The sequence below is a fragment of the Oxyura jamaicensis genome, chromosome 2, assembly GCF_011077185.1.
Source record: "Oxyura jamaicensis isolate SHBP4307 breed ruddy duck chromosome 2, BPBGC_Ojam_1.0, whole genome shotgun sequence".
NCBI lineage: Eukaryota > Metazoa > Chordata > Aves > Anseriformes > Anatidae > Oxyura > Oxyura jamaicensis.
This window is the reverse complement of record NC_048894.1, coordinates 140,557,971-140,567,575: the sequence shown is the minus strand read 5'-3', so window position 1 is coordinate 140,567,575 and position 9,605 is coordinate 140,557,971. Positions and strand designations below refer to the sequence as shown.

Below are 9,605 nucleotides of genomic sequence, written 5' to 3'. Positions count from 1 at the left end.
TTTTTTTTTTTTTTTTTTTATACCATAATAGCCTAATTCTTGTTCTCTTAGTTGCATCCCATGCAAAGTCTTTCTCTGATCCTTTCTCTCACATGCCAACACTATTTCAGTGTTTTTACGTGGATCCCCCAGGCTTAGAGATAATTATGAACAAATTAGCTGGCAGAAGCCCAACATTTGTAATTAGGTCTATTAAAGCTCAAAAAGTCTCAATTATTCTTTATTGAAAAACAGGCAGTCAAAACATGTTTAAGCAAAGAAATTTATTATTCTCCTTAAAAACCGTCATGAAGTATTTACCCTAAGGAACACTCAACAAGAGGTGAGTTGAAATCTTCGCTAAACCTGAAATAAGAAGCAAGCTCCCTTCTGGAGAATGAGAGGAGCAGAAGATAAACTTAAAGCAAGCAGAAAATATCATTGCTGCTGTAGCAGCAGCCACCGGATCCTGCCTTGGTCTACACCCTGCGTAACCCCTGATTCTAGTGGGAGCTTGCAGGGCCTAATTTAACCCACATGATGGATTAGCTTCTGTGCACCGCTGCTCAGCTCTTCCCTCGCCTCAGATAGCTTCCCAGCGCCTATTAATTTTAAGATAAAGTAACATGTGCAATACTTGTTCTTCATGTGTCATTTCTATCTGTAATTTTCAGGCAGGAGGAACTGCTGAAGTGCATAATTCATGCCACAACACCTCCCAAAGGCTTTGCAGTGCTGGGCCCTCTGTAAACCTTGTCCTGGAGGCAGGCGCTGCCTTCCAGTTGTGGGCACTGTCTGTCAGGCGGGTCAGGATCCTCACCAATACTCTGGAAGTCACTGGTTTGGCCCCACCCAGAAACCTGGGGTCTAAATTAGGTGGCTCTGGGATCTGGATGAATGCAGAAGGGCAGAAGTGCAAAGAACAAGACCAATAAGTACAGCCAGGTCCACCCCTTCTCCATGGGGTGCCATAACCCATTCTGCAGGGTGCATACCTGACACACTGCACTGCTCACCCTCCTCCCAGAGGCACAGAGTGGCTGAGGCTGGCTGGTCCATCTGGAGGCCACCTGGTGCCACCCGTGTCCAAGCAGGGACACCCAGAGCAGGGTGCCCAGCACCACATCCAGGCAGCTTCTGAAGGTCTCCAAGGAGAAGACCTCACAGCCTCTGGGCAGCCTGTGCCAGGGCTCCGTCACCTGCACAGCGCAGAAGTGCTCCTGGTGCTCAGGGGGAGTCTCCTGTGGGGCAGTTTGTGCCCAGTGCCACCACCAAACACAGCCTGGCTCCATCCTCTTTGCACCCTCCTTTCATGTATTTACAGACAGTGATGAGATCCCCCCTGAGCCATCTATTGTCCAGGCTGAACAGGCCCAGCTCACTCAGACTCTCCTCATAGGAGAGGTGCTCCAGTCCCTTGATCATCTTGGTGGCCTCATATAGGACTCTCTCCAGTAAGTCCAGGTCTCTCTTGTACCTTGGCACTGGACACTGCACTCCAGGTGCAGTGAACCAGGAAGCAGGTCAGGTCCATCCGTCTTCCTTCTTTCCCCACACTGGATTTTGATGGAAAGCCCTCTTCTGGGCTGTTTTCGTTTCCCTCTTGGTTAGGTGAGGGGTATGAATTGTCATTGGCAACATTGGCTATCATATTTTGGGTTACTGTGTGACAACCAGAGAAATTACAGGAATCAGTTTGCATCTAGCTGGTTTTGTAGAAAAGTCTTTATGACCAGCATTAAATTTATCATTTTCTGATTGTGGCCTGCTGGCTTATTTTTAACGAGGATGAAGACTGAAAATATTTCAGTTCTAAGCTTAATTTTCACTGCTCCCTTCAGCATGAAAATCAGAAGGGGCAGTGTTTTCCTCCTGGCATTTTCTTGCTCTTCCCTCCACAGGCAAAGGCAGTCACCTCTGACCACAGCAGAGCAGACGCAGTGTGAGCTGGAAGTGTTTTTCCCAGGATAAGCTCTTACCCTGAATGTTTTTCTAAGAGAAATTTGAAGAAATATTTCATCACATTCTTTTCTTCCCGTACTTCTTTCTCAAAACATCACCTAAGTCCTATTTCAGGGGATTGTTTTTTAGGAAGTATTACACTTCTGAAACACAGAGCTATTATATATTAAACCTGACCATTAACATCTGTTCACTATTGACTTAAAAGGGAGAACAAGGTACAATTTATTAGTTAAAAGGAGGGGGAGAGAGGGAGAAATAGTCATCAGTAGATTTTTTTTGTGCTTATGCCTTTTAAATAGAGACTGCAAGCATAAAATTTTTCTATTCCTTACACAGACTTCTTTATTTTATCATTGCTGCACATACTGAGATATAGGTCTCCAGCATAACATTTGCACTGTCAGTCATAGACCCTTTCCCTCTAAAACGTCAGAGAGAATGTCTCATTCTCAAGTGTATGAAGACATTATATAGCCTTGTATACCTCAAGTTTGCTAAAAGTAATCTCTATTCTTATCCAAATGTTTCAGAGCTCTGTCAGCAGAGAACAAACCTTCACAGCTAGCAGCACCCAGCTCAAAGATATTAACAGAAGGTACGTCTGCATCTGGAGTGGCAGAGCATTAGGATCAAAGTATTTACAGGTTTTCCCTGGATTTCCCTCAAGCCATTTACATGCTTTCACCTCCAAGGTATATGTGGCTGGGAAAGAGGAACGGGTAGCACAGCGTGGCAACACTGAAACTCTACAGTCCCTGGAAGGAGGAAACGTTTGTGGTGGTTTCACCATGCTAGGCAGCTGAACACCACAACCGCTCTCTCACTCCCCCTCCTCAGATGAGGAGGGGAAGAAGTAAAGGAAAGAACAACTCATGGGTTGAGATAAGGATAATTTAATTAAAGGAAAAAATAATTAAGGAAATATTAATTAAACAATTCAACTAAAGGGAAAAAAGGGAAAGGGGAAGAGGGAGGAGGAAAGGGAATAACTAAACAAAACAAGTAAAGGCTATGTGGAAGTGCAGAGGAAAGAAATTACTCTCTACTTCCCACAAATGAGCGATACTTGACCACGTCCTTGAAGCAGGGCCTCAACGCACGTAGCCGGTGTTCGGGAGGAGGACAGACGTTTTCGCAACGAGAGCCCACCCCTCCCCTCTTCTTCCTTTTTCCACCTTTTATTGCTGAGTGTGACATCATATGGTATGCAATATCCCTTTGGTTGGTTTAGGTCAGCTGCCCTGCTGATGTTTCTTTCTCACTTTTTTGCCCACCCCCTAGGAGGGTTAGAGAGAGTCCTGATGCTGTGCCAGCACTGCTCAGCAGCAGACACAACACTGGTGTGATACCACTGCTGTTCTAGCTACAAGTGCAGAGCGCAGCACTGTATGGGCTGCTGCAGGGAAAGTTTACATCCCAGCCAGACCCAGTACAACGTTCCCTTTCCACATCTGACCCCAGAGCTGTGAAAAACAGGGCAGCTCATGAAGGAGGGCTGGGCAGGGCATCGCTCAGCTCCTGCATCACAGGGAAATCACACAGCTGGCTCAGCCATGGCTCCAGGTGGGACCCAGCTGGGGCAGGAGGTGCCAGGGCACACCACCTGGGTGAGGGTACATGATTGGTGTTACACAGAAACAAACCCAACAATAGGTTTGTGGTTTAAAGATTATCTCTGGATCACCTCTGGATCATCACTCAGCTGTGCTGCCTTCAGATCCTGTCTCCATCAGTCTGCTTCTGTCTCATGTTGGTGCATTTGCTCTTCTCTCTCCTCTATCTACCTTCTCATTAGCACCAGACATAGGTACCAGCTGTGCATCCATCAGGCAGATTGTGCATACAGCAAATTCCTGCATAACATCAAACACCATTTCCAGGCATGAGCAAGAGTTTCTGCCATATGTTCCTGCCTGTTGCCGTACTGCCCTAGTGGGTAGCTCAGGGTCTTTCTGCAAGTGTTTGGAGAGAAAGCATATTCAAAGAATTATCTGTCTTATTATTACTGCTTCTCTTCACTTCTTTTCTGATGCCAAAAGGGAAAAAATATGAACAATTAAAATATAGTCATTATATTTATGATCATGCTTATAATACCAGGGCTTGTTCATGCAGCCATTTACTCAAGCCTGGGATTTGTCATTGGTCAAAATTCAATAAAACTCTGTGTTTGCAAAGGAAGACGAGACTTAGAGAAGACCTATGACAAAGATTCACACTAAGAAAACAACCAGGGTTAAAGAAAGTTAAGGGTTAAAATTACATGACAGTTTAGTGGCTGGAGATGATATTTATAACTTCAGAGTAATTTTTTTGTTGTTGTTTCAGGCATCTTCAAGTGTTTGAGTTCTGCTTATGATGCAGAACTCCAGAACAGAAAGTAATTACGTGAAAGATGTTAATCTAGATGAGGAATTCTGCAGTACCCATAATTAAGGAGAGTGACAGCATGTTAAATACTAGATAACTAATCTTTGGCAGGGAAGACTGCTCCTGGAACCTGGGGAACCCAATGGAGATCCATCTCCTATATGCTTTCAAAATACTAATAGTAAGGTTTTAACTTTTCCAGATTCCTATAACGAAATCTCACACTCCAAAATCACATTCTTGCAGGGCAACCTGCACTAACAAAAAACACATTTGTCGGTGCTTTGGAATGGGAATTAGCGTACAGCAAACATAAATAAATAAATAAATAATCAGGAAAAATAAATAAATAAATTGCCAAGGAAAAAAAATCTTCAAAAATATTGAAGACTGGCCTACATGTTCGAGAAGTCAAAAGAGGTGTTCTGGAAGACTTCATCAAAACTACTTGGCTTGCTTTGGCTGTACAATTCAAATTCATGCAAATGAGATTCAATTCTTGTTCAGTTAAGCAGGGACATAGTTTAATTTTATGGTGCAGTGCCTGTACAGTGGGTGACCTGTACAGTGAGTGACCCATTAGCCAGCATCCAGACCCTGCAACCTCATCTGTGGTGAGAGGGGGAGCTGGAGTGAAATAGCTTTGGTCATAAGACTGGCAGAGGAATCCTAAGCTACTCTTTTGATGATAACCATGCACCTCTGGCTGTCAGAAAATGCTATGGTGCACAACATGCTAAGTTATAAACATCAAGTTTGTTGGATGCTTTTGCTGTCTGTAAATACCATATATTGTGTTACAGGATCCCAGAGTGGCTGAGGCTGGCAGGGCCCTCTGGAGGCCACCTGATGCCACCTGTGCCCAAGCAGGGACACCCAGAGCAGGGTGCCCAGCACCACGTCCAGGCAGCTTCTGAAGGTCTCCAAGGAGGAGACCCCACAACCTCTGGGCAGCCTGTGCCAGGGCTCCGTCACCCACACAGCGCAGAAGTGCTCCTGGTGCTCAGGGGGAGCCTCCTAGGGGCCTGTTTGTGCTGAGTGCCTCCTGTCCTGGCACTGGGCACTGCTCAACAGAGCCTAGACCCTCACTGCAAACAGCACAGGCTGCACCCTGGCTGTGCAGGAGAGGCGATACCCAGCCTACGATAGCCCCCAAAATGTAGTGTCACCCGAGCAAGTGACAACAGTGTGCACGCAGGCAGTTGGTGCTAAGTAGCTAAGTCTTCACTGCTTACCACACGCTTGGCAGCTTCCTCGCAGATGTATCCAGGGTCAGAACAAGTGATGGCAGCATTTAGGATGGTGTCACATCAGGACTCAGCATCACATCTGAGCCTGGGTGGCTGCCTGCTCCAGCTAAGCCAACAAGTGAAATACCGTAAGAGATTTAAAGTATCATTTCCACATGAGAGTGTCAGAAAATGTGGGGCTAGCCAAGGCGCAGCAGAGGGGAGGTACATCACTCCCACTGCATCCTCCCCAGCTTCGTGCGGTGTCTCTGGCAGGGCCCGCCACAGCAACACTTGCTAAATCTACATGGGGAAATCAAACTGGGTCAGGAACCAGGCTCGAGTGCTGGCATGTGCCATCTGTGCTGGTTAGTTATGTGCCATCTGTGCTGGTTAGTTATCAGCCTGCGTCCACCCTGGCTATGTTCAGGTGCACAGACATAACCTGGGCCATGCTGCCCAACCCTAGGGCTAGAGGGAGGGGCTGCATGGTTTGCTGGATCCAGGCGAGGACGTGAGCACTGCATGGGAGCAGGAGCACAACATGCAGGGTGCTGCTGCATGTGAGCAAGGGAGCAATATGTCCCCTTCCACTCCTGCCTCTGGCCCCTGAGCTTTGTGTGGCCCAGCCTGGAGAAGAGAAAAGGTCTGTCTCAACATTTTTAAGGAAACAAAGACAATATTTTCAGTATATTAGTGCACTTCAATTTGGCTTTTTTTTTTTTTTTTTTTTTTTTTTTTTGTAGTTGAGAGGTGCTGGCACTATATATGCTTTCACAGGGAAAACATTATTATTATTATTATTATTATTATTTTTAAAAAAGCAATAACCCTATCCCAATTAGTCATCTTACATTTATAAAAGCTGCCTTGTGAATAAATTGTGTTTTAAGCATGATCGAATGTCAGACTTCAGGGAGAAAAAAAAAAATAATAAAAATCCAAATGAATCAAATACCTTGCAGAAGTCAGTGATAACTTTTACAACTCTTTGGAAATGAAAACAACTAAACCTTTTCTTCTCCTTTTATAGGCCAAAGTTCAAAAATTGGAGAAAGGTCGCTTTTAAACAGACACATTCCATCTGATCATTGTTTAGGTACCAAATGTGAAAGTCATCACAGATTTATGCAGTAGCCACCAATGAAATTCTATTTGATATAAATCAATGAAATTGGATCTATTCAGATTGATGGGGATAGGGGTCAGGGAAGCATGCCCATTCCTCAGCAGTCAAAGTGACAGATTGTGTAGGTTTTCCACAAATCTGACGTGGTTTCTTAATTAGAAACATAAAGGAAGCGGATATACAAATCCCACTGGTATCCGGTGGAAATGAGAGGAGAATGCCAAATGATAAACCAATATTTATAGGGGATTGTTTCCAAGAATTTATTACATTGTTTTTTCATTTAATTACATTGAACTGGTCCTATAGAAATACTATAAAGAATATAAATGAGCTCTTCTTTTAACAAAATCGCAAATTCCATCATTTAAAATGAGCTAATTAGTCTAGCTAAATACATTTGAGATCTGCTATGAAATCCCAAGGCTTAGTCTGCTTACAGAATAATCACCTTAGCTGACATCTCTCAATGGAAAAGTCTAACCTTTTTGGGGCACTGGGAAAGGCGATCTCATATATTATTCCAACATTTACAAATCTCTAAGGCAGCTGGATCCATTTTTAGAATAAAATCATGCATATTGCATGATTTGTGTTTCTTTATTAGCATTGAATAAAATAATTGTGTGTTTGTGAAAGAAGGAAGCAAGCAGCATTAAAACTCTTTGCCACAAAAATCACCTCTATTATTATTATTAGTTTTTAATTTCTTTTTCTGTTTTTCTAAAAGAAAAACCTTTAGGAAAATACTGGCTTTTTTAAAGCAAAAACAAAACAAAACAAACAACTCCCCCCCCCCCCCTCGCTCCCCCCTCCCACACAAAAACACTCCCCTAGGAAAATACTGGCTTTTTTTAAAATAACAACAACAACAACAACAACAATAAAACTTCCCTAGCAGCATTCAGAATCGAATAGGGGCAAATATGTCCCATTTCCTCTCAGTCATATCCTTAAACCGGATTCTGGTTTGATTTTAATTTTAAAAAAGCCACCTCGGGAAATTGCTGGAGTCAACACTTACTTTGAAATCAGAAATAGTAGTCAGGAACTACTATTCCAGACCAATAAAAGTGTAACAGCACGTATGAAAACAGACAAACACTGTGAGGCAGCAGAAGATAGTGTATATTTCTTGCAGAAAGAAGTCATGTCAGGCATTCTTCCAAGTACTATTATTGTAAAAAAACAATTTGTATTATAATAACAGCCTAGATTTTTATTTGTATATCCGTTTCATTTAAAAATATATGCTACGTCCTGTAGAAGAACTTAAACTTGACTTCACAAAATTACTGAGAATTTTATGTCTTAATCAAATTTATGCGTGTAAGAAGCTTAAAAGTATTTGCAAACCTTGCCTTTTCAATCACATTTAAAGCAAAAGCTAATGGAAAGAAAAAAGTATTTTCTAAAGAAAAGTATTGTGGTCAAAGCAATAGGGCAGAAAAATGGGGCAGAAAAATTACCTATGCAGCAGTATGCTGGATGGAAGTGAGGGACGAGACTGCATTTATCAAAAATAAAAGAGCATATAGGAAAAAAACAAGATATGAGCAAATGAAAGCTGAAGGGAGAGCTTTAACTGCACAGTTGGATAGGAAATGCCATGTCTTAGAGATGGTAGGCAGACTTCAACACTTTTTTCTTTCCTCACTCCTTCATCCAAGTGTGGAAACTTTGGAAGAGATGTGGGAAGATGATTTGTGGGTTATATGGAGTGACAGATAGACAGTGCTGCTATCTGCAGTGATGATGAAGGAGAGAAGTGTTCGAAGCTTAGAGACTGATCATGACATTTCCAAGTACAAAGGAGATATCTCAGGTATAAATGGACTTATAAATGGTGAACAGAGATGGTTTACAACCAGAAGATATTTTGTCCCCTTTCAGCAGAGAGCTGTTGCCATTTTATTTAGTAACATGTGTCAGGCTGTTTTTTGGCTTTGTGTACCACCACTCATGTTTGTACAGCTGTACATGCCTTCTCCCTCCTCCAGCGGGGTGCTCTTGTCTGTACTGGCTCCTGGAAGAGTCCCTTGCTCATCCTTGTCCCCAGACTGCTGGGATGCCCTTTCCATGAACACCCTTCCATGGAGAAATTACAATCATCGCAGCCCAAACTACACCAGAAGTTACACAGTATGGCTGAGTGTACAACAGTGCCATGTCTTGTTTAGAAGAAGTAAAGATGGATTTAGTTCACCAGGATAATTTTGTTTTACTAGACCCAACCTAAGAGCACCTCTACTGGGAATTGAGGGGGTAGAAGAAAAAACAGAGGAGGAAGTTTGTAAAAGAAACCTCCAGAAGAAAGCACAAACTTAACTAACTCATCACCAAGAAACAACTCTACTGAAAGCCTCTGCCACTGCATTTTTGCTGCCAGACAGAAAAAAATGTGATGGGCAATTTTCTGTAGTATGCAGAAAGCCTGATTTTCTATCCACAGCAGGCCATGGGACTGATTGGATCAATTTTAGCTGTTATATAGCACTTCATACATACTAATCAATCATCCTAGCACTAAGGAGACGCAAACAAGCATGCTGCCCCAGTTTAACAGGGAAAATTAGGGCTAGATTGTTTTATGAAGCTCTACACTCATTGTGAAAGTCACACCTTAAAGCTCTCCTGATTATTAGTATTTATTATCTGCACTGCAGTACAGCCTGTGCACCCCAAGCCTGAGCTGTATTAGGTGCTATATATAAAAGCAGAACAAAAAGATGTTCCCATGCTCCAATGAGCTTATTCTGATCTGGCTGCTTAGCAATATTGAAATGTTTTGTTGAATAATAAGATTGAATAAACAGACAAGGTATGTGGCATGTACTCAAATATTTTTTAATGAAAACTTCTGACCCAAATGACCCTTGAAAGGTAGAAGCTGTCATTCTGAGAAATGCATATGGACAGGCGTCATCCTTTAT

At 42.8% G+C, this 9,605-nt stretch overlaps 1 long non-coding RNA gene across 1 annotated transcript; it reads left to right on the top strand.

Moving 5' to 3' along the window:
* The first annotated feature begins 1,038 nt into the window (after positions 1-1,038).
* LOC118161458 lies at positions 1,039-5,226 on the top strand. Its single transcript, XR_004748036.1, has 3 exons — positions 1,039-1,061; positions 1,195-1,202; positions 5,182-5,226. It is a non-coding gene; the product is annotated as an uncharacterized LOC118161458 (long non-coding RNA).
* Positions 5,227-9,605: the final 4,379 nt, after the last annotated feature.